At 41.3% G+C, this 25,245-nt stretch overlaps 1 protein-coding gene across 2 annotated transcripts in view; it reads right to left on the bottom strand.

Moving 5' to 3' along the window:
* The window catches only part of RARA (retinoic acid receptor alpha), a 210,237-nt gene extending 188,075 nt beyond the window's left edge, over positions 1-22,162 (bottom strand). For both annotated transcript variants that reach the window (XM_014073973.2, XM_014073996.2), the window contains exon 1: positions 22,027-22,162. The gene's annotated coding sequence lies outside the window, so the exon portion shown is untranslated. The remainder of the gene's footprint in view (positions 1-22,026) is intronic.
* Between the last annotated feature and the right edge of the window lie 3,083 nt (positions 22,163-25,245).

The raw sequence follows: 25,245 nt of genomic DNA, 5'->3' as shown, positions 1-25,245 counted from the left end.
ACCATGCTTTTGATGTAGATGCCTAACTTCAACAAGTTAGGTTTGGCTGTGAATACTTATTTGTTCTCTTCTGTGGGACTGATTTCTCGGAAACTGGGAAACATTCTAGCCACCACTCAGATAGGAGCAATTCCAAAATAGGTTGTTTTTCCACCACAATTAGAGCGAATAATAGCAATTGTGTCTTCCTGGCTTGTTGAAAGGACCTGTTCTTCTGGAAGGAGAGATGTTCAAGGACACTTAAACCCCAAACATTAATATTTCTCTCATTTTTTTCCACCAGGCAGCAGAGGAGCCTTGCCTATGGATGTCCATCAGTAACTGGCATTCCTGGCTCATCTGGAGCCCAAATACAATTCATCCAGCTGGAAGAGATTTGCTGGGACAAGGAGTGAACATATAAGTGTGAGTGTTCATGTGTATGTGAGAGAACTTCAAAAGGTACTTCACATCCACCCCCTAGATACCCTTAGCACAGCTGAGAAAAACATGCATAGAAATATAAGCCCCCTGCTTTGTTCCATTCTGTTCAATGGTTTTTGATTTTTGGAGACTGCCTGGACAAGTCCCTGCATTTTTCTCTGCAACGTTTTTCAGGAGTGGTTTACCATTGCCCCTTTCCTAGAGTTGAGAGAAGGTGACAAGCTCAAGGTCACCCATCCGGCTTTGTGTTGAAACTGAGATTAGAACTCCCAGTCTCCCAGTTTCTAATCTGATGCCTTAATCACTACACCAAACTGAATAGAGAGGATATACATACAGGATCAAAGAGTCATGCATCATCATTGCAATATGGGGAGAGAATCATCTCATTTTTTGGATCTCTAACTGCAGTCCAATCTTTATCTACCTCTTGTATCCAAGTATTGCTCTTTTATAACAAGAAAACAAATCAATCTATTATTTCAGCACGCCAATCTTATATAATGTGCTCCTTCCCAGTAAATATCCAGAAATCAAGTGGCGAATTCCCACCTTATTGAGGGTAGGAATTTGGGGTACCCTTTCCCCAGCATTGCTCCTCCAGCAACAGAGAAGCCCAGCCATGTGGAAAAGGCTTTGCTTGTCAGAAGAAATCTGGGCCGCGCTGGTGACATCGCCACATGCAGTTTACATAAGGAAAGGGCAGGGGAGGACAGGTTGGGGAAGATAGGACAGGCAGAGGCGGGAGAAAAGAGGACGCACTCTGGAAATTGGGGCCGTTTGAGGAGATACCTCCACAGAGAGGAAATAGGAAATAGGACAAGGAGAAGCCTCAACTGAATACAACACAATATAGCTAGAGTCATTAACTTGATGATGGTGCCATAGTGACTGCCAATCTGGGTCCTCAATAAGGGATTTATGATCTGTAGAAAGATTAGAGAGAAACAGTATGGAGTAATTCTTTGCAAGTTGATGGAAAAAGGCCTCCAGCCTGATATGGATAAAAATTAGTGGGATATATGGCTAGGAGCCATGCAATCATAGATTGTAGCAATACAATTATGAAGAGAAAAAAAACTTAAGAATGAGATCGTTCTTATAAAGTACATTCTTGCATTTTATTTACAGTATTAATTAATTAATTGCCAATCTACAAATCTTGTGAGATTTTCTAGTGCCAATCAGAAACACAAATAATATTCTGAAGCTTGTTGTCATCCAGATGTGCTAGGGCAGCAGCTGCCAGAATACCCAGTCACCATGGGCATGAGTTGTCATACAGAGATTTCTAAAGGATAGTAGGTCGAGGAAGATCACTTAAAAGGAGTTTCTGGCCCAGGTTTTCTTCTAACATAGCTTGTAATACTGACTGCTTTGAAGACTCATACAATGAGTACAAATATTCCAAAGGATTTGTAAGATCAATTGGCATAAAATATAAATTCTCAATCATGGCCAATAGATTTTATCACAGTAGAGAAATTCTTCTGGCTGGGCTTCGAAGCCAAGGGAAGTTCAATCTTGTTACTACTGGATTGGAATATCATCCAGGAGGTCAAATGTTGTAAACTAGATTGGAAGGTCAAAACATTCAGAAGAGGGGAAATGGCAAAGCCATATACTGTTGTCAAGAAACCTATACGGTTGGAACCATGAAGTTACCAAAAGTCACATTCCACTTCAGAGCATCTTTACATTTTTCAACACAACTTCCATCTAAAATTCTTTTCAATCTTCACTCTCTCCAGCATATACTCTCATGCTTCATCCCTGCTGAAACGAAATGCCTGCATAGGGCTAAAGAGATTTGTTCTTCCATAACATATTCGCTTTTATAGACAGTAATCTCTGGGTTCCTTATACATTGGTAAAAGTAGAAATAATTGCTGGAGAGGAAAAGTTCAAAACAGTCAGGTTCCAGAGCAATGGTTGTGTTCATGACATCTTAAAAGACACTGCTATTTATTGGATTATGGCAAAAGTTTACATGGACTAAAATCTACTTCATGTAATCCTCAATTAAAAAGAATCTCATAAAATCACTGTATCTCATAAGAATAGTGATTTTCCACTCCAATCAGACATATCTAGATATGTCAATAAATATTCAGTGCATAAAACCACATATGGTTTTATCATGATGATATCTTGTCAGAAAAGTCGCAGCCTCTGTGTATTCTATATTATTGAAAATAATGTAGAAAATATTATTCTAAAATAAAAATAAAAGCTTTTATTTTTATTAGATTATAACAAATGGTTTTGGAATATGTCCAAAGAAGGGAGCAGGTTAAAATTGTGTCATACTGTCTCACCAGCATGTACAGGCCCTGCTTCTAACTGGCCTAGCAAATTTTGCTAGTTGGGGATACTGGTTCAGCCTACCAACAGCCTCTCAAGAGGATTATAGTGCTAGTGATTCCTAGCAATCACTGCTAGAAATTGGCAAACCTATGATCTCAGCAGGGCAACATCACCAGTATAGAAGCTGGTGGCCTATGATCACTGTGTGGCCTACCAAAGGAAGAGGCAGGCATTTTCTCTCCCTGTCAGCTAAAGACAGTCAGTCATAGAAGTGGTGACTGGAATTCTCACATGACTAAGAGGGAGTAGAGTGGGAAAGACATTTAAAAATCAAAACCAGAGTTTGAAATATGTGCTTGGGTATAAATATAGCCACTGTAACATGCACAGTATATGGCTTCTCGGCACTTTTGCAGGGCTACCAGGGTTTGAGACAAATTCTAGATTTTGGCCTGACCTTTATGGAAATCAAGATCTGAAATTATGCCGGAGCTTCCAAAATATCTTCAACCTTCAGAAGAGAAGACAGGGTAGTTTGCTAATTGCCTGCTTCTTACCTGACCCAGATGCCAATTCCCCTTGCTTTTCTAAGCTCCATTCCGCAAAATGCCACCTTGGAAGTCATTTTCCTTGGGATAAAAAACACAAACTAGCTTATCATTCATCAAGCACCCTTTCTGCCTTAAATCAATGTGTCCCATCCTTAAAATAATTGACAGCTCCTTTCCTGCACAGCCTACCATCCTGGCTAAGTTCATCTCAGGATGGGTATGCCCCATCATCCCAACACCAGGGAAGCTTCTGCCCTGTCATTAAAACAACCCTTTCACTTGCATCCCTTAAACAAGGGGAGGGGGTAGGCTGGGATGAGGGTCCGGGTGTCTCTGCTCTGTAGCCTTCTCCCCCTCCCTTCCCACCACACTCCCAACCCCCAACAGACTCCCCCAGGGAGCAGTTGTTTATAAGCTTCTGGTGAGGGAATTGATTAACGGTTCCTGAGGGAGGGGGTGGTTTCCGCCGCCAGCGGGAGTGAATCAATTTGCGCCATCGATTCTTCACGCACTGCGGCAGAAATGGGAGCGGAAGGGATGGCGGGAAGATGAATTCCCCTGCGGTCAGCCTGCACCAGGCTAGGCCACAAAGAAAGTCTCCCTTTGCAATACAAAAGCACATCATCACAACACACACACACACGCACACACTTTCCTCTGTCCCAAACACCCTGGCTGAGCAGAAGAGCACAGCCTAGTGATGCTGCCTACAGCTTTCCAAGCTTTCAATTCCTATTGAGGGACAGGGCCATCCTAAAGGGATAAATTAAAAAGAGAAAGGAGGAAAAGGTTAGCCAAATTAAATTCAAAGCAAAAACTCCAAGATTCTCTTCCTGGTTTGGGGGAAAAAGAGAATGAAATGGGTTATAGGTATGAGGAAGATATTCAGAGTTCTGTCATAAACCATGCCAAAAATGAGATCTATATTTTGGAGTAGGGAGTCAACGCTGTCTGGAAACAGGCCCCAGTGGGTTGAATTAGGGAAGCAGCAAACTAAGAAGCTTGCCAGCTTCAATTCAGCAGTCTGCTTCATTTTCTGAGGATATCTAGGATATCTTTTTCTTGATTTTGTTCCATTTATGTTAATCTACAACCCACTATCTCCTGATAATTTGAATTCTAGAGAGTTGCTGAGGAAGATTTGGGAGAAACAGGCCTCAGCAGGAATTTTCCAACCTGTGCCCTCCAACTATGTATCATCCCAAAACATCTGGAGGGCATCAGATTGGGGAAGCTGCCCAGGCCATATGTCAGATTCAATATCTCTGGGTCCTGTCAAGACAACAAATACTTTCTTGGGATAGTACAGGGGAGGGGGAACTAAGGTTGAGTCAAGTATAAAGGAAGAGAAAATGGACAGAATCTTTTTAATTTGGAAGCGTTGAGCTGGCTCAACACAGAAAAAATACTTGTAGATGAGATTCAAGAGGAAAGACACCCCCCCCCCAAAATGGCAGAATAATGCAAAACTCACATCTAAGTCATAAAAGAAATGAGTATATTAAGTCAGCAAATCTTAAATAAGGATGAATTTACACTAAAACCCTGATAATTGTTACAGTCACATGATCATTTTGAGCCCTTGGCTACTTTCTAATCACACTTTCTACTATTTTGTAAAGTGGGAAGATTGTGATTAAGAGAATTTAAACAGGTTCTATATATAATGAAATGTATATTTTGTTTTCACTATTGCAAAATACTTTGTTTTCACTAATGCTTGATTCAGGCTGTTTTGGAGCACAATTAGATACGACTAGGGCAACTACTTCAGGGGAAAAAATGTTGAGGAGGATTGAATAGATATTACTTGTGTGGAATCCCAATAATGGGTTCCACATGCCATAAGGAAACTCTGCACACCCTAAATTAGCTTTCTACTTTTTGGGGTAATGGAGAAGATTGTTCCCTTTTCAGTGTTGATGTCATTTTCTGCCCATGGTTTTTGGCTCTGATCACATGCTGTCCTGAGCCAGCTCTGCAGAACAGACTAAAGAGGTGAAGGCTGAATAGGTCACAAACCTATAGAGGTATCCAATCTGTTGGGAAGACAAAGATTTGGAGAATAATATGCAGAAAACAAATCAGATTATAGCAGCAGCAGCAGCAGCAGCAACAACAACAACTAAGGACATCCTCTGTTTTAAGAGGGCATCTTATGTTACTACAACTTGAGTTTTCTTTTATAGAGTACCTTAGTTAATTGTTTAATTTAAAATACTTCTCCCTCACCTTTTCAAATATGGATTGTATAGATATAGATACTGTGCTTTCCCGAAAATATGACATGTCCTGAAAATAAGGCCATGCCACATTTTTGGGTGGACAAAAATGTAAGCCCTCCCCCCAAAATAAGCCTCCTGGACAACCACACCCCCTCCAGCCAGGCAGAGCACCACTCACCAACCTAGCGGTATCCCGAAGGTGCCAAGCCACAGGAATGAGTTGGGGGGGGCAAAGGCTCACATTGCTTGGTGCCTTCGGGATACCACTAGATTGGTGAGTGGCGCTGTGCCCAGCTGGAGAAGGTGGTTGCCGGGCAGCTGCTCTCTTGCAAGTGGGCTCCCGAAGAGCAGGGCAGAGCTTCAGGGTTGAACGGATGTGTTGCACTATCACAGAAGCACTACACAGCAACTATGAGGTGATCACGCTCACGAGCAGCCACCGGCAACCCCCCTTTCCAGCTGGGCACAGCGCCATTCACTGACCTATGGGTATCACCAAGCCACATAAGCACCTGTTCGCCACCCTCCGGCTCCTGTGTCTTGGTGATTTCGGAATGCCCCTAGGTCAGTGAATGGGGCTCTGCATGGCTGGAGAGAAGAGTTGCGCGAGCAGCTTTTCCGCTCCCCGCTCATGTGACTCCCAGGTTCACAATGCCCTTGCCTAATTCTCCCTGCAGAGCCAGGGCATCTCCGCTGCTGCTGCTGCCGCCACCACATGGCTTTTTCTGTGGCTTTCAAAGCACGGAGGTAGGATGCTGAGTCTTCCGGCAATCGCCGCTCTGGCAGTATGCTCTATGGTTGTATGCTCTGGGAGTATGCTCTGCCGGCAGCCAGCCCACAACCATAGAGTGCACTCCCAGAGCAGTACTCGGCATCCTACCTCCGTGCTTTGGAAACCACAGAAAAAGCCATGCGGTGGCAGGTGGCAGCGGAGATGCCCTGGCTCTGCAGGGAGAGGGCAAGGGCATCGTGTGCCTGGGAGTTGTGCAAGCGGGGAGCAGAAAAGCCGCTCATGCAACCCTTCTCTCCAGCCATGCAGAGCCCCATTCACTGACCTAGGGGCATTCCGAAGGCACCAAGCTGCGGGAGCCGGAGGGTGGAGAACAGGTGCTCACGTGGCTTGGCGATAACCCTAGGTCAGTGAATGGTGCTGTGCCTGGCTGGAAAGAGGGGTTGCTGGGCGGCTGCTCATGAGCATGGTCACCTCATTGCTGCTGTGTAGTGCTGCTGCGACAGCACAACACAGCCGTTCGACCCTGAGGCTGTGCCCGGCTCTTCAGGAGCCCGTTTGCAAGAGAGCAGCCACCTGGCAACCCCAAAACAATAAGCCCTCCCCTGATAATAAGGCCCAAGCCATATTTTGTGGGTCAAAATAAAATAAGACCCTGTCTTATTTTCAGGGAACCACTGTAATTTTATAATTTTATAAAAGATTTTTACAAAACAAGATTAAAACTAGTACAAACCAACATAAAGAAGAATAAGAAAAGAAGTAAAAGTTAAACAAGAAAGCTAAAAGTGCAAGAAAGGCAAAAAAATATAGAAAAGAAAAAAGTACAAAAACTGGAGTGGGCAGCATACAAATACCAATAAACTAGAAACTGAAAAAATGATTTCTAATCTTTGTCACAGAAGTACTATCATAGATTTACCTCTTAATCTATGGTTACAACATAGCTGTCTTCTATCTATAATCTGTTCCATCCGATCATCAAAACCATAAATGACACTTTTCTTCTGTTTCACATAAAAAGTCTGTAAGGGCTTTCAAGTCAGCAATAAATGCATATATTAGCTTATATCTCATCACAGAAATCAATTTAGCCATCTCAATAAGTCTCCCATCATCTTCAGCAATCATTCTTCCATTGTGGGTAGTGCCAAATCTTTCCATCTTTGTGCATATAATAATCTTGCTATATTTATCAAATATTCTTGGTTTTTAGACTTTTTTTCAGCTCAATCCCAAAAGAAAGAAAAACCTCTGGTTTCAGTTGTATATTGTTTAAAATCAATGTAGGAACTTGAATCCTTTTTTAAGCTTTTTTATACATTCATGAAACATGATAGAATGACCTTTCTCACATTTCCAACATAAATTTGAAGTATATATATTCCAGGCAATTTTTCTGGTGACACTAATAATTTTATTTTAAAAAAAACCTCAATTATTGTAAAATAATGTAAATTTCAGTTCTTTCAGCCACATGTTTTCCATTGTTCCATCTGTGTATTGTAACCAAAATTTTCAGCCCACTCTATCATACATTATTTCAGCTATTGTTCTGTTTCAAATGTCCATAAAGTTTATACAACTTAGCAATAATATGTTCATCATTTGTACACAATTCTGTTTCAAAGTCAGTCTTACAATGTTCAAAACCATACATTCTTTGGTCTACTTCAAAGGAAGGCTAGTCAAAGACTCTAAATTTTGGTACAAAGAGCACAGGGAACAATAAAGTCTTGTTGCAGCAACATAGTAAACCTCGGCTCAAATACCCAGGATGACTAATTGTCCATTAAACAGCTCACCAACAGCTTCAGCGAAGGAAAGATCTGACACCTCAAAGGTAAAAATGGATGCACTACAAAATGTCCTAAGAGAAAATGTTCCATAATCAAGGTACGGCTTCAGAAAAGAGACAGTGTCTTATTTTTATCCCCCTCTCTCTTGGGTTGGGGGACTTACTCGGAACAGAACCTCGGTTCAGGTTCACCTAAAGAAGGATGGCTAACTTGCTTCTGGGTACTTTGAATGGTGTAGATGTAAAGACCAAGATTTGTAGCTTTGTATTGTACCTAAAAAGAAGGAGACAGACCGTGTCTTTCTTCCCCTAAGACAATCTGCCTTGAAAGGAAGCATCTACAACCATTCCATGTATGCCCACATAATCACTAAGATTTCTTCTTCTCAGAAAGTAGAGTACCAATTGCAGAGATTCTCAGAATGATATTATCTCCCCCACCCCCAAACTTAGCACCTCCTTCTGCCTTAGTCCCTAACTTATTCTATATACATGATGGTGTCACACTTCACAGCATAAGGAGAAGCTGACTAGTTATTAGCTCAACTTTAATACTGGAGGCAGGATGCCTTGCTCTGCAAAGAAGGCTAGCAAACTAGCTCAGAGAATTGTATATACAGCTTTTACCAGGTTTGTTAATGCTGACCACTTCCAAATTAATCCTGCCACTCAGAGGTGGTATTCAGCAGGTAGTGTAAATCTTGAGTTGTTCAGAGAACCGGTAAATTCTACCTCTGACTGGCCCCACCCCCATCTATTCTCCGCCTTCCGAGTCCCAGCTGATTGGGAATAAATGGAGATTTTGCAGTAATCTTCTCCTGGAGTGGGGAGGGAATGGAGAGTTTACAGTATCCTTCCCATGCCATGCCCACCAATACCACCTCTATCTTGCCCTGCCCCCATCTATTCTCTGCCTCCCAAATCTCAGCTGATCAGGAAGAAATGGGGATTTTGCAGTAACCTTCCCCTAGAGCAGTGAGGGAATGGAGATTATACAGTATCCTCCCCCATTATACAGTATCCTCACCCTGCCATGCCCACCAAGCCATGCCACGCCCACAAGCCACGCCCACAGAACCAGTAGAAAAAAATGTTGAATCCCATCACTGCTTCCACTGTATATTTGGGTGGGACCTCCAGTTCAGCTGCCTCTTCATCCAGATCTGTTGTTATCCCAAATGATGGCAGAAACTCTAGACATACCTAGATCTAAGTACGGTGAGTGTTGAGAAAAGTATAGCATATATATAATGTGTCCTCTCTCCTTCAGTTTTTGCCCATAATCTCCCTTCTAGTCGATGCAGTTTTGTGCAGGGATTCCCCAGGGCAAAGCCAGTCTCCATAGCAGCAAGAGGGAATGGTGGGATGTGCCAAGCAGTTGGCACACAACCCATTCCCTGAAGAGGCCAGAATCCTGATCTGAACCTGGCATGTATTTCCTTTCCTCCTTGCTCACCTCTTAGTCTGTCAAGCACGTAATGCACACACGTTGGGGACTGTGTACTATTTATAGCCACTAGGGGATGTTATCCGCTTAGGAGTAGACTGAATGTAGCTCAGCCTATGAACACGGAAGAGCAAGAACTTCTTGGTTCTCTCTGCAGCTTCAGAGAGGGAGGGGGAAGATTAAGGGCAACAAGGAGTAAAAGAACCACAATTTTGCTATTCTTTAGAATAGCAGCTGGGAGCTTTAGGTACAAATCATCTGACAAACAGTATATCTGCAGTATTGAGCTCGAAAGCACAATTAACATGGCATTGTTGAAATAGCTTCTGAGAATTGGAATGTCGGGATTATGAGGCACAGCACCTAAGGAAGAAATCTCAGTGTGAAACTTCTGGAAGGCAAATCTAGTCTCCTGACTTAGAATGAAATCTTGCATTTCTGGAATTAGACAAAGGTGCAAATGGGTGAACAACGAAATGTTTCTAGAGCTAGCAAGGCTTTTGTGTCTTCTAGTGAGTTTTGATAGGAGGGAGCAGAATCTTACCCCCTCCCCCATTCCTAGAAAGCAAGGTTTTGCTGATTTTAAGATGGTCTGAAAAGGGCCTTATGGATAGCAACTAGTTAACTCTGGGCTGGTAATTCTCCCCCTCCCCAAGTTTCCCTCCCAATCAGGCTCCAAGCCACAACTTCCACTCACTGCCAAGTTGGAGAAAGGTCAGCAAGACGGAGAGGCTAGCTGGCGGGAAGGGAGGGGTGGTGGTGCTGGGGCGCCAGGCCAGGAGAGCTGGGCCCAAGTTTGAGTCCAGGATGACCCGAGGAGGCTGTGGCCACACAGTGGAAGCCAACATTGCAACGAAGGAACACTGATGAGACACAAAGCCTGAGACCATGCAACACACTAAACAGATCAACAAAACACAGTTGCTGGGTTCAGATATCATGCTATGTCCAAACAAATAAATCATATTATAGCCTAATGTAATGGCCAGGTTGTACAACTTATGAAATCAATGGCTGGATTGCCTTGATGGACTGAGCCACAGAACTACCTCAAGTCTATTTTACTTGAGGCTAACGTAGTGTGGGAACCCTTCCAAAGGGATATATCCAAAATCTACAGTGAACTATATTTACTGGAACACAGCAAATTGCAATTTTTCATTGTTCTAGGCAGTCATGAACGAAGCAGAAAAATAACAACAAAAACTAATTAAAAAATCAAATATTATGACCATGGGAATACATCTGGCCACTATTCCTCTTTTTAAAAAAATTGGGGAACTGAGGAGATAATGCATGGATCTACTTTAAAATCCAACTGCCTCAGTTTGGGTCAGATACATATGCCCACTCCCAGAATCCCTCCCCTAAAACGGTTCCCGCTTACCCTTAGCAACAGTGGCACCCAGTGGCTATTCTGCCTTATCACAGCAACACTTTTTGCCTTCTTCCGGCTCCTGCCCCTTTATAGATGCTCTCAGTGAAATTAAAGGTAATTTCTAAAAAAGTGTGAACGCAAACCACTGCTAGGAAACAATTCTCCCCAAGTCAGAAGTCCAGCCAACAGTTCAGTACTCAACATCTTAGTGTCCTTTTCACATTGTCTATGCCTGCAAGGGCCAGTGTCTGTACTTTCTCTCATTCTGACATTACAAACACAGAACATAAAGCAAAGAGCAATAGCTTCTGTGCTGCTTTTTCTCAACATGCGTGCTGGGCAGGCATATTATAGCAATAATCAACTGACATTTCAGAGTATATATCTATTATATATCCAGAACTCTCTCTGCACTATGACACCACCAACATCTCCTTTTTTTCACAATGTGTTTTCTATAAAGTGTTTGCATTTGATTGCCTGTAACCTGTCTCACTTGCCCTTCCTCTTCACAAAATCATAAGATAGATGGAAGAAACCATTCAGATTTTTGAATCAAATACATACCCTCATTCAGTGCAAGAATCAAAATTCAGTTAGCTTCACAGCTTCTTCTTGCATATACTAAGACAAAGAGGAACATACCATCTCTTTCAATAATTGTTTCATTATTGATCTACTCTTCTGTTAGAAAAGTTTTCTTAAATTTCAAACAGAATTTGCTTTCTTATAATTTAAAATCATTATTCCATGTCCTCTCCTCTAGGATGGTAAGAAATAATTTTGGCCTTCAAACTGCTAGTTCCTCAGGACTAGGAACTATCCTAAAAGGTGTAAGAACATATACCTCAGCTAGAGTAACATTTTAGTATTTAACATGTAACTACATTAACGTTTCTAACTGCACCAGACCACTGAGAAATCTGTGTATGTGTACCAAGATTGAAGGAACTAGCTATTCCTACTTTTCCTTAAAAACATCAGTGACCACAAGTGCTTGTGATAGTTCCTACTAGATCAAGGGTGTCAAATGCATGTCATCATTTGATTTGATTTGATTTATTGCATTTCTATGCCGCCCTATTCCCAGAGGGACTCAGGGCGGCTCACAAACCAAAATAAGGGGGGGGGGGATACAAACAAGAGGAAAACAACAGACAAACAACCACAACAATTTAAAAACAATCAACAACCACACAATTCGAGCAGGGACGGGAATTCGTCAGCCCCAGGCCTGTCGGAACAGCCAGGTTTTAAGGGCTTTGCGGAAAGCCTGAAGGGTGGTGAGGGTCCGAATATCCACGGGGAGTTCGTTCCAGAGGGCCAGAGCAGCCACAGAGAAGACCCTCCTCCGGGTGGTAGACAATCGGCCTTGGCCGGTAGATGGAATTCGGAGGAGGCCTAGTCTGTGGGATCTAAAAGGGCTGTAGGAGGTAATTGGCAGCAGGCGGTCTCTCAAGTACCCAGGTCCAATACCATGAAGGGCTTTATAAGTGATGACTAGCACCTTAAAGCGTATCCGAAGACCAATAGGCAGCCAGTGCAGCTCGCGGAGGATAGGTGTGACGTGGGTGTACTGAGGTGCACCCACAATTGCTCGCGCGGCTGCATTCTGGACAAGCTGAAGTCTCCAAATGCTCTTCAAGGGCTGCCCCATGTAGAGCACATGGTGGCATCACCTGACATATTGGGACTTTTTTCCCCCCTTTGCTAAACCGGGCATGGGTGTGCCAGTGCATGATGCATCTGGCCCACGGGCTGGAAGTTTGACAGCCCTGTACTAGATTCATGTTTGAATTTAGTATTGTATTTGGTAAACCCAAGAAAAAATAAATGTGAGGCCTGGAGGAAAATAAGCTTTAACAGTTGAAGTTTTCTAGATGAGTTCACCTATTGCCCCAGTTAGATAATAGCCTAATACATGTTCAAGCCCTTGTGATCTCTAGGCTGGAATGCTGCAATGTGCTCTACATGGGGCTGCCCTTGAAGAGCATCCGGCGACTTCAGCTAGTCCAGAATGCGGCCGCGCGAGTGATAGTGGGCGCACCTCGGTACGCCCACATAACACCCATCCTCCGCGAGCTGCGCTGGCTACCTGTTGATCTCCGGGTGCGCTTCAAGGTGCTACTTACCATTCATAAAGCCCTCCATGGTAGTGGATCTGAGTACTTGAGAGACCGCCTTCTGCCGATTACCTCCCTTCGTCCCATCAGATCGCACAGAGTGGGCCTCCTCCGAGTTCCATCCGCCAGTCAGTGCCGACTGGCGACTACGCGGAGGAGAGCCTTCTCAGTAGCAGCTCCGACCCTTTGGAACGATCTCCCCGTAGAGATTCGCACCCTCACCACAGTCCAGAGCTTCCGCACAGCCCTTAAAATCTGGCTATCCCGTCAGGCCTGGGGATAAGATCTTCATACACCCCACCCGAATGTTGAATGAATGTTGTGTTTTATTGCTATTTTTATTTGTACCCACATATTATTTTACGTTCTGTCTTGCACTCCCTTCCCATGAGTTGTAAGCCGCCCTGAGTCCCCTCAGGGAAAAGGGCGGCCTATAAGTGACAATAAATACAAATACAAATACAAATGTTGAGAACATGTGAGGATGGCAGAGGTGAGTGGCATAGACATTTAGTTAAGGTTCGGTAGTAACTACAATATGCAAAACGGAAATTCCATTTTCTTTCTAATTCAGAAAGGACAAGCCATAACTAAAGAATCTCTGGAAGTCCCAACTCTTCTTTTTTTTGGCATTCAGAATAAAATCACGAGACAAGGGAATATTTTTCCAGTTAAGGGGGGGGTGGGGCATCAAACAGCATAGCTAATAATAGTGGGACAAAATCAGACTTGGATTTGCAGCTTTGTAGCGCATCTTCCTTTTTAGATACACAGACATGGACAAAGACACTAAATGCTGAGAAGACTTCCAGGGAATAGAAATGGGCTTGTCTCATCTAGAAAGTCAGAGGTGGTTAAGGGTCACAATAACTTAGGCTGAGCCAGAGTTGGCCTTCAAGACAAAGTACCCACACTAGACAATTTTTTCTTCAGTGAATATCAGTGGTGGGTTTCAAAAATTGTTTGAACCTACTCTGTGGGTGTGGCCTCCTTTGTGGGAGTGGCTTGCCACCCATGTGACTGGATGGGAGTGGCTTGCTGCCCATGTGACCAGATATGAAGATGCCGACGACACTTGTCAAAACCACCTTAAATTACCTCACACACAGCACTGGCATGCATAAGAATATGATGTAAACTTGTTTTTTTAAAAGGCATCTTTGGTTTGCGTTAAAAAAACTTCAACACACGCAATGTTCTGATTGCACCACAAACGCAGTAGTCATCCTTACCTTTCACAGAGGCACTGAGTTTTATAAATATGACCATGATAGTGTAGAATAATCATATCCAAGGACCAGTGGTGGGTTTCAAAAAATTTTGGAACCTCTTCTGTAGGTGTGGCCTGCTTTCCGGGTCCACTGGTGGAACCTCTTCTAACCGGTTCGGTAGATTTGATGAACCGGTTCTACCGAATAGGTGCGAACTGGTAGGAACCCACCTCTGGTGAATATTAAGGCAATTTCACGACAGCTGCTCAGTTCCTTACATTAACATGGAACACTTTTCTACACTGAAATCCTTTCTTGGTAATATGTTTCCACAAATTTTTACACTTGAGTGTCAGAATACACTTATCTGGCAAAACATCATCTTATATCTCCAAAAGTTGTTGAAATAAATCCCATTATGCCAGTCAACAGGGACATGATGACTCAGTGGCTAAGGCGCTGAGCTTGTTGATCAGAAAGGTTGGCAGTTCGAATCCCTATTGCTGAGTAATGGAGTGAGCTCCTGTTACTTGTCCCAGCTTCTGCCAACCTAGCAGCATGTAAAAATGCAAGTAGAAAAATAGGGACCACCTTTAGTGGGAAGGTAACCGTGTTCCGTGCGCCTTTGACATTTAGTCATGCTGACCATATGACCACAGAGTCATCTTCAGACAGTGCTGGCTCTTTGGCTTTAAAATGGAGATGAGCACCACCCTCTAGAGTTGGGAATGACTATCACATATAGGCGAGGGAAATCTTTGCCTTTACCTATGCCAGTCAACATGCCCTGTTATCAGAGATTAGATATAGCAATAGCATTTAGGCTTATATCTATAGTACTCTCTGGGCAGTTTACAATAGGCCTGTCAAACTAATGGCCCATGGGCTGGATATGTCACATTCAGGCCATGTCCACCCTGGCTCCACAAAGGCAAAAAAAGTCATGGTACATCATGTGACATGATCAAGTTTGACACCCATGGTTTACAACATCAACATTTTGCCGCCAATAATCTGGGTCCTCATTTTATCAACATTGGAAGGATGAAAGCCTGAGTCAACCTTGAGCCCCATCCGGATTGAACTGTACGCTGGGGGCAGAGTTAGCCTGCAATACTGCATCATCCGAGGACCCTCCATTGGAAAAGCCTAGCACTGAAATCAACTTTTTCCAGTCTGATGACTTTTTAGGTGGACCACATGTCATGTATAAATCCTTGAATGAGAATTATAAGAATTAAAATACAACACACCTGGAGGGCACCAGTTGGATAAGGTCTATTCTAGACTGTCTCAGGCATTTTTGCAGTTTATAATCAAGTGGACAGCAAGTGATCAATGTGTACTTCATGTATTTCTCATTTTTCCAGATGGCCTCTTCCACCCTCCCTGCTGCCAATTTCTGTCCTTAAAAGCCAACAAAGTGTTTTTCAGCTGTCAGATCTGATTAATTCACACACAAGGATTCAATTGGTCAATTGAAACTAGAGAGACCCAGAAGCAGTGAGGAGGAGGAGAATGGACAAGCCATCCATTCCCTCCTCCTCCACTTGTTCTCCCAAAGTGCCCAAGAGTTTTGACCTTCCATGGAATGGAAATGCTAGCACCCAGGGGAAATTCCACATTCTGCTCAGTACTGGTAGAAAGAACTGAGATGCCCTGCAGAAGACCAAGCTTTTTAAAGTCACTGTTCTTTTAAAAAAAAAACTTTTTAGACAAATGCATAGAACCTGCTCTACAAGATGGTAATGATATAAAACAAGAAAATTATTAAACACTAGAAAGCAGATATACTCAGAGTTAATTTAATTGAAATATAAACATAAAGTTGTCTTTGCCCAGAAAAGAAATTGCATAATTCTGCTACAGGATATGTCTAGATCTGGAAGAGAAGTTCTGAAGAACTTGAATGCTTGCACACTATTTTATGTCATTTTAATACACATACAGGTCAAACTCGAAAAATTAGAATATCGTGCAAAAGTTAATTTATTTCAGTAATGCAACTTAAAAGGTGAAACTAATATATGAGGTAGACTCATTACATGCAAAGCAAGATAGTTCAAACCGTGATTTGTCATAATTGTGATGATTATGACTTACAGCTCATGAAAACCCCAAATCCACCATCTCAGAAAATTAGAATATTACATGCAATCAATAAAACAAGGATTGTACATAGAACAATATCGGACTTCTGGAAAGTATAAGCATGCGTATGTACTCAGTACTTGGTCTGGGCCCCTTTTGCAGCAATTACTGCCTCAATGCGGCGTGGCATGGAAGCTATCAGCCTGTGGCACTGCTGAGGTGTTATGGAAGACCAGGATGCTTCAATCGCGGCCTTCAGCTCTTCTGCTTTGTTCAGTCTCATGTCTCTCATCTTTCTCTTGGCAATGCCTCATAGATTCTCTATGGGGTTCAGGTCAGGCAAGTTTGCTGGCCAATCAAGCATAGTTAACTGCCAAAAGCGCCAAAACCTGGTCATTGAACCAGGTTTTGGTGCTTTTGGCAGTGTGGACAGGTGCCAAGTCCTGCTGGAAAATGAAGTCAGCATCCCCATAAACCTCATCTGCAGAAGGAAGCATGAAGTGCTTCAGAATCTCCAAAATCTCTTGGTAGATGGCTGCGTTGACCCTGGACTTAATGAAACAAGTGGATCAACACCAACAGATAACATGGCTCCCCAAATCAACACAGACTGTGGAAACTTCACACTAGACTTCAAGCATCTTGCAGTGTGTGCCTCTTCATTCTTCCTCCATACTCTGGATTCTTGGTTTCCAAATGAGATGCAAAAGTTGCTCTCATAAGAAAAGAGGACTTTGGACCACCGAGCAACAGACCAGGTCTGTTTTTCTTTAACCCAGGTAAGATGCTTCTGACGTTGTTTGTTGTTCAGGAGCAGCTTGACAAGAAGAATACGACATTTGAAGCCCATGTCCAGGATCTGTCTGTGTGTGGTGGCTCTTGATGCACTGACTCCAGCCTCAGTCCTCCAGCCTCAGTCCAGTCGTGAAAGTCCCCAACACTTTTGAATGGCCTTTTTCTGACAATCCTCTCCAGGCTGCGGTCATCTCTGCTGCTTGTGCATGATTGTGATTCCTACTGAACCAGACTGAGAGACTTTTTAAAGGCTCAGGAATCCTTTGCAGGTGTTTTTCTTCCACACTTTCCCCTTCCACATAACTTTCTATTAATGTGCTTTGATACAGCACTTTGGGAACATCCAACTTCTTTTGCAATTACCTTTTGAGGCTTTCTCTCCTTATGGAGGGTGTCAATGATGGTTTTCTGCATAACTGTCAGTCAGCAGTCTTTCCCATGATTGTGATTCCTACTGAACCAGACTGAGAGACCATTTAAAGGTTCAGGAACCCTTTGCAGGTGTTATGGCTTAATTAGCTGATTAGAGTGGGACACTTTGAGCCTAGAATATTGCACCTTTTCCCAATATTCTATTTTTCTGAGATTGTGGATTTGGGGTTTTCATGAGCTGTAAGCCATAATCATCACAATTATGACAAATCACGGCTTGAACTATCTTGCTTTGCATGTAATGAGTCTATCTCATATATTAGTTTCACCTTTTAAGTTGCATTACTGAAATAAATGAACTTTTGTACAATGTTTCACCTGTACATATCTACATATCCATTTCTTTCTCCCAACTAAGAATGCAGAATATGGGAGACATTTGGTCATTGAAAGGAAGTCTTTAAAAAAAAACCCTTCTAATCAGCTGCACCCTGAAATTAGACCCATCTTCAAGATAAATTCCAGCATAATACTAGCACAATCAGTGTCCTAATGTAGGAATGAACCACCATAGATGTCATACAGTTTTGAACACAATTCTTTTCACATCTTTTGGTGTGGAGACAGTTTTCTGCTTCAAAATACACGAAGTAGGAAAATTGTAGGAAGCATAAAGTACATTTCTCAAACCACTGTGAGCTTTTCTTTCCTTTCTTCCTATATCACAGTTGCTATACATATAATAATACAAGGAAGGGTTTCAAAGCAGAGCTTATTTTCTTGCACATTTACAACATCTGCCCTACCATCAAACAGAAATCTTTAGTTTCAAGCTATAAGTGCATAAGTTTACATTTAATACAATTACAGTTGACACATTTGCATTGAATTGTAAATTAACCAAATTACATTGATTCACCTGATACATTAAACCCAAAATACCTAACCAAGAGTAAACATATCCAAGCTTAGCATGTAATGCAAATAAAATTATTAAATCTTTAACTAACACAGCACACTGTGTTAAGCATGTCCATTCTCAGTGTACCATTTACCTCAAGGCAATCAGAAATATATTCAACACAACAGCTTTAGTTTCATCAACACTATAGAAACATAATTCCATATGAAAAAAAAATGTTTTTAAACTAACTCAAAAACATCTAGTCATGCAGGAATCCCACAAATTGATGGATTGAAGAAGTCAACTTTTCCAGTTTGTTCATCTCAAGCTTTAAGAAGAAACCAAGGTTTGAGGCAATCAGACATCATGGGCTTTATTGAAATCTGGCACAGCATTTAAACTCAAGCTTCAACCATTACATCATTGATCCATTGGGGAACACAGAACCACCTTTCACTCAATCTCAGCTTCTCCAGAAAATTTAATAGCCCAGTTTCCACCTGACAATGGTGCATTATTTTCAATGTGGCAGTCAGTCATCTTTGATTGCTTATTCGTTGCCTTGAGAGGTAGATAGTTAAAGCGCCACTGTAACAATGCTAAAAGCCTCAGATGTCTTCTCCTTCCACACTAGAAAGATTGAAGGAAGACTGACTGTCCAGCTGGCCCAGTAGAGATGCCATATGTGCAGATATTAACATAAATGATGCTACTAGCGAGTGAAGGTAGGACCATGTGGAAGAGGAGAGGTTGACAAAGCCCTTAAATTTTCAGATTAGCCAACTGTGCCCTATGAGAACAGATATTAATATAAAGAAGGAACTATTTCTTAAATAACCTATTATCACCATACAAATTGATGTTTCTCTTCCACTAATATTAAAAAAAAGAACTTCTTTCAACTCTGCTAAGTTTCAACTTCCTTCCTTGCAAAACAAAGTAATTGTGAAGCAATAATGCCTCAAAATTCAGAAAAATAACCTTTCCACAGTGAAGTAAAAGATTTAGTTAAATAAATAACCCAGTGACTACTAACACACTCTACTTTTCCTCCATTTAACAAATAGAAATAGAGTAGAATAGAATAGAATAGAATAGAATAGAATAGAAATCTTTATTGGCCAAGTGTGATTGGACACACAAGGAATTTGTCTTTGGTGCATAAGTTCTCAGTATACATAAAAAGACAAAATACATTTGTCAAGAATCATAAGGTATAATACTTAATGATAGTCATAGGGTACAAATAAGCAATGAGGAAACAATCAATATCAATATAAATTCTAAGGATACAGCAATAAAGTTACAGTCATGCAGTCCTTAAGGGGGAGGAGATGGGTGATAGGAACAATGAGAAGACTAACAATAATAGTAATGCAGACTTAGTGAATAGTTTGACAGTGGTGAGGGAATTATTTTTTCTCTAGCAAAATGAAACAATTGGTAAGGATTTGGATCCAGCAATGATTCTCCTCTACCTAGACAAGAGTAGCAGAAAATATTGCAGTCAATTAGCATGTTATCCTTGAGATGCACTGGTAACCTCCCATCATCTTCAGCCAAAATAGCTCTTCCATATTGTTCTGCATATAATCATGATATAATTCAGGCAAAGTTCTTCCCAGGTGTTATTTCCTAAATCTCACACCCTCTATGGTCAGAACCTAATTTTAAGATTATATTTGCACTACTACAGCTATTGATCTGAAGTTTTTCACTAATTCTATTTAACCCTTACAAAAATCTCAGACTCTTCCCTTCTCTCAAGGGACTTCATTAAGTGTATTTTAAGGTACCCCTGCATTTAGTTATTCATATTAATTGTAGAAAAGGGAATCCTATATCTTTCATTTCTACCCTGACAATCACCAATGAGGTTAGATTATGGTTCCCGTCATCTAAAATGAACTTGGCTCATTGATGAGAGCTATAGCCCAAAAAAGCTTAGTTAGAAGAGGCTGACTTGTGGATCAAATTCTGGAGAAAATAAAAATTTGTCATGTTTTCCTCACAAACCAAGCAAGGAAGAACTTTACTTCAATTGAAACTAATCTTAATTTCTCATCTATCAACAGAAGAAGTCTACTTTTATTCCTGTTAGGAACCAATAGTTTTTGAGATTGTCTAGGAACATCATACTTTGTTAATAGGTATAGGTAAAGGTTCCCGTCACACATATGTGCTAATTGTTCCTGACTCTATTCAGTGGTACTCATCTCCATTTTAAAGCCGAAGAGCTAGCACTGTCCAAAGACATCTCCGTGGTCATGTGGCCAGCATGATTAAACACTGAAGGCGCATGGAATACTGTTACCTTCCTACCAAAGCTGGTCCCTATTTTTCTACTTGCATTTTTACATGCTTTCAAACTGCTAGGTTGGCAGAAGCTGGGACAAGTAAGCTCACTCCGTTACATAGAGCTACGGATTCAAACCGCTGGACTGCTGACCTTTCTGATTGACAAGCTCAGCATCTTAGTCACTACGTCCCTTGCACCTAGTTAATAGATGATGCCAATTTTGGAAGCACCTCCTTAGAGATTTGAAGGAAGTAGCCTGACAATTGAGACTGAAATATAGCTCATATATATATCATTCATCCAGCTATTTACCTCCAAACAAAAAACCTTTAACCACTATCCATATATATATATATATATATATATATATATATATATATATATGTATGTATGTATGTATGTATGTATGTATGTATGTATGTACGTACGTACGTACACACACACACACACACACACACACACACACACATACATTACAATTTGTTCAGGATAGTTTAGACATTTGTGTTGTCTTGCAAAAGACCTATAAAGAATGGTGGCAAATAAGCAAAATAGCACCAACAATCTTTTTTTAGAACTGAACTTTGAATCCAGTCTTGACCCAGAAATGCTTCCGGAGTTGCATAGGCCTAAAAAACCTGGATGAGGATACCCTGCCCCATGCAATCAACTCCATGTGTTGCCTTGCCTTGAATTACTACATCCATAAAATGGAAGTAATCACTTTAAACTATTAAAAAACAAAAACAAATGTGAAGCCTGCTGTTCCTCAAAGAATATAGAAGAGACATTTATACAATTATCCCATTACAGAATTGAGATTCAGCTTACTGTTGCTGGTCCTAAATTGTTCTTCATTAAACTCTGACCTCAACTGCCTGAGCCCATTAAGTTCAACCATGCTAACCTATCCCCTGCATAAATTTTTTTTTGCCCTCGGTATCAGCTACTGGAAGAAATCGGAAGGGTGGGGGGACACATAAACCCACCTAAAGTTGATCCGACGGTATGCCAAGCCCGTCCCAACTTTGCAAGCCATCTCTAGGCGGACATTCCCTGACAAACGGGGAGGGCTAAAAATGTTATAGAGATTTTACGAGTGTTACACAAGCCGTGGAACCCACAAACCCAGCCATCCTCTCCTCTTCCCACGCACAACTTTCTGGTGGGCAGCGGCGCTTACGTCGGCAGGAGCATCGGCTAGCTGGAAACCCCTTAAAGGAGAGGAAGCGAAGATCAGACGGGGGGGGGGAGGGTCTTATTAAACGAAAAGCGACAAGGCATTCTCTTTCTATCCAGAGTGTAAATGATTGCATTTAAGTATGGTCTACGTACGGTAAGCAGAGAGAGAGAGAGACGATAGGCTGCTTACCTGGTAAAGGATGGGGATGCCAGGGGAGCCGGGACTCTTCAGATCCTCGGGGAAGCCCTTCTTGGTGGAAAACAGGATTCCCCCTGTCTCGCTTAGGGTATGGACTGTCTGCTAAGCGGCAAGCGAAATCCCGCTCCCACTGGGTCCTAATACCCTTCTACGCCAGTCTTGGCTTTCGCACAGCCGCCACAAAGCAGGTAATGACCCTGCTCTGCGTTTGTTTTGGAACTTTCTTTCCATAGCAAAGGTCACTTGGGAAAAAGAAGAGGGATGTGGCGGGAGGAGAGTACAAAGTTTGCTGCCACAAATTGGCGTTGGAAATCAATAAAGGAAAGCTGATGAAACCGTTCTGCGACCTATTTCCCAAGCAAGCAGGAGGGAATTTAAAAAAAAAAAAACTTGGAGAGGCTTTTGCCCATCACTGAAATGCTCGTGCAGGTAAAACCACATGGTTTTTATAGGTCGCCCTGCAGTGTTATATATTACTTCCACCAGAAAATACAAAAATATATAGAAATGTAAACATAGGACCTTTTGGATTTCAGCCATCTCAAAGGTGATCCAAAGAATGGTTTGAAACAAAAGCACGGCCTAGGATTGTTATCCATTTCATAATTACAGTAAGTGCTGTATTTCTTCTGACGACTCCTTTGCCTGTAAGCAAAGTAGTTTTGAACATGATTTTATATTCTGTCTCTGTGGGATGCAATTTTCATGCCGGAAGCTTTTCCCTTTCTCCCTGTGTAGAAGAGGGAGCATATGTTCTAAAGTAGGGCATACAGCTTTGGAAAGTACTTGTATAAAAATAATTTATTTGTAAACCATACAATTAATGGAACACACTTTTATAATTTATACCATTTTATTATCAAAGAATTTCAGCCAGTTTAGCTAACCATGTAATTAAACATCATTGCTCCATTCCAACATTTTGCTGCTCAGTGTGCAAGCGGTGTAAGGAATTTTTACCATTAGTACATTTACCAACATCTTCCATACATAGCAAATCATGTGGAAGGAATGGCTTAGCTCAATGTTTGAACCATGTTCCTGAAAAGATTGGTGGATCTGACAAGAATGTATTTTCCACTGGTATTTCAGGAAATATGTTTCTCTGTCAGGTAAAGAATCTTCATCTTACAAGATCCAACAGCAAGAAAGGTTCCAAGAGAAAATGTGAAAATCTTGTACCAAACCTAGCCTGTTGTATAGATCTGAGTGAATCTGAAGACTGATAGATTAAAGGAACAATAAAGTTTAAGCAAAAACCATTAAGTATTTTGCTTAAAGGTGAAGATGAGTTCAGGATAGATTTAATTAAGAAATGGGGAGTTATCCATTGCTTTGCTTGTTGATTAATTTTAGGGAATCCGCATGAAACCTAATACCTCTCTATACCTGGTAAGACTTAATATACAGCATTCCTGCACACTGAAACTAAACTCATGAGTTGAAGATTCCCCTACTCCATTTTTGCTTCCCTTTGTTTACCACCTTTGCTGATGACGTCAGTAAACTCAGAAGTCTGCATTCTACAGTAGTTTTAAGACATGTTGTTAGCCTCATCAAATTAAGACAGAGGCTTACAACAAATTGAAGTATGCAAATGGGCAACTCAAGGTCACATATGGCCTCATATCCTCTTTATGACCTTCAGAGTGAATGCCTTTGGGGGTGGGAGTTATGTTTTTGAGTTGGGTGTTAATGTACAAAATAGGTTCTTTAAGCTTTGCAAAATCTGAAGACTCTCCAAAGCCAATATTCTGATTTTTGGAGCAAGGCTCTCAACCTGCCAGTCTTAACTAGTTCAGAATGACTCTTTAGCAGAATGTGTTTCTTTCAGCAAAAAAACCCCAACCCCTTTGTTTTAAATAATCAGAAACACTCACCACCTCCAGAGTTAAAATTATTATCAGTAGCAAAGTCCATGTGTCTTCTCCTCAGCAGTTACTAAATTTCCAATCACTTTTTTCATTTTTAGGTTTTAAATGCAATTATCTAACAGAACTCCACACAACTCAAATTAATAAAGCCATCAACTTGAGAGCTGATTCTTATATTTTCTTAAAAATCAGACCAAATGAGGATGATTTAAGAACTGCTATCTCAGAACAAATGAATGGATAAAAAAACCTCCCTGATGCACAAAATATTACCAGTGCATATTAGAAGACCTGAAATACCTACTGTAAGGAGGCATTTTCTTAGGTATAGACCAACATGCACATACACGCAAAACATGAAGACAATAGGTATACATGCTGTTGTAGTGAGTATTGAATCACTTTCAAGGTCCTAGCAGGAAGAAAAATATGATTTAAAATCCATCTGCCCATCTGCTTCCAATTCTTTCTAAAGTCTGCTTTCTATTAGCTGTGGCTGTTCTAGGCCATTAACTCTTTGAAAACTGGCTTATATGAGCAGTATGCTTGATAATCTTAGAAGTCCAAAGACTAATTTTGGTTCTTCAAATCCTGTACACAATAGTGTATCAATTAGAATTTGAGTTCTCATAAGTTAACATTTTATTTCATGTTAGTAGGCTTCAGCATTTTTCTATTGTTGGATATATTGCAATGGTTAACCACTCAGTTAGTGGCCAGGAGAGACAACCACAAAATCTCCCTTTGTTTTTAGGGGGCTAGGCTGGTTTCTCTTAACACTGTCATGGATTTTTAACATCTGATGCCATTGTGGTTTACAGGAGTCGGCCATCAGGGATGCAGATGGGTCAAGTCATCCCATTCCACCAAAGCTGAACAAGGAGGCTATAAAATGTATATGCCAAAAAACCACATGTAATACATCTCTTGCTATGGCCACATGAGCAGCTTTGTGAAAAATTAGGCAGTATAAAAATTTAGGGGAGAGCACTAATTAAACTGAAAGCCCCCAGCTCTTTATTAATACTAGTATTCTCACTAAAATTTAACAATATTTGTTACAGAATTGCATATCCTGAAAATGATGTAGTGGGTAGTCTTCTAAACTCCAAGAGAACAATAGTGATAGCTGCTAAAATATGCATAATCTGGAACAAGCTAGTATGTTAGACATACAAATTTCAAGTATATTTAAAACGGAGCATAGGACAAGCCCACAATTAATGGGATATGTAGACACACCCACCAAAGCAGAAAGCCATACAACTCTAATGAAAATTGCTAAACAGTGTAAATGAGTAACTACTGAACCAAGCATATATCTTAAACTTCACAA

Source organism: Thamnophis sirtalis, unplaced genomic scaffold (genome assembly GCF_051295495.1).
Source record: "Thamnophis sirtalis isolate CommonGarterSnake01/CBP01778 unplaced genomic scaffold, rThaSir2_p1.2 scaffold_4, whole genome shotgun sequence".
Classification (NCBI taxonomy): Eukaryota; Metazoa; Chordata; class Lepidosauria; order Squamata; family Natricidae; genus Thamnophis; species Thamnophis sirtalis.
Note: the sequence above shows the minus strand (reverse complement) of the source record. Positions and strands in the feature narration are given on the sequence as shown.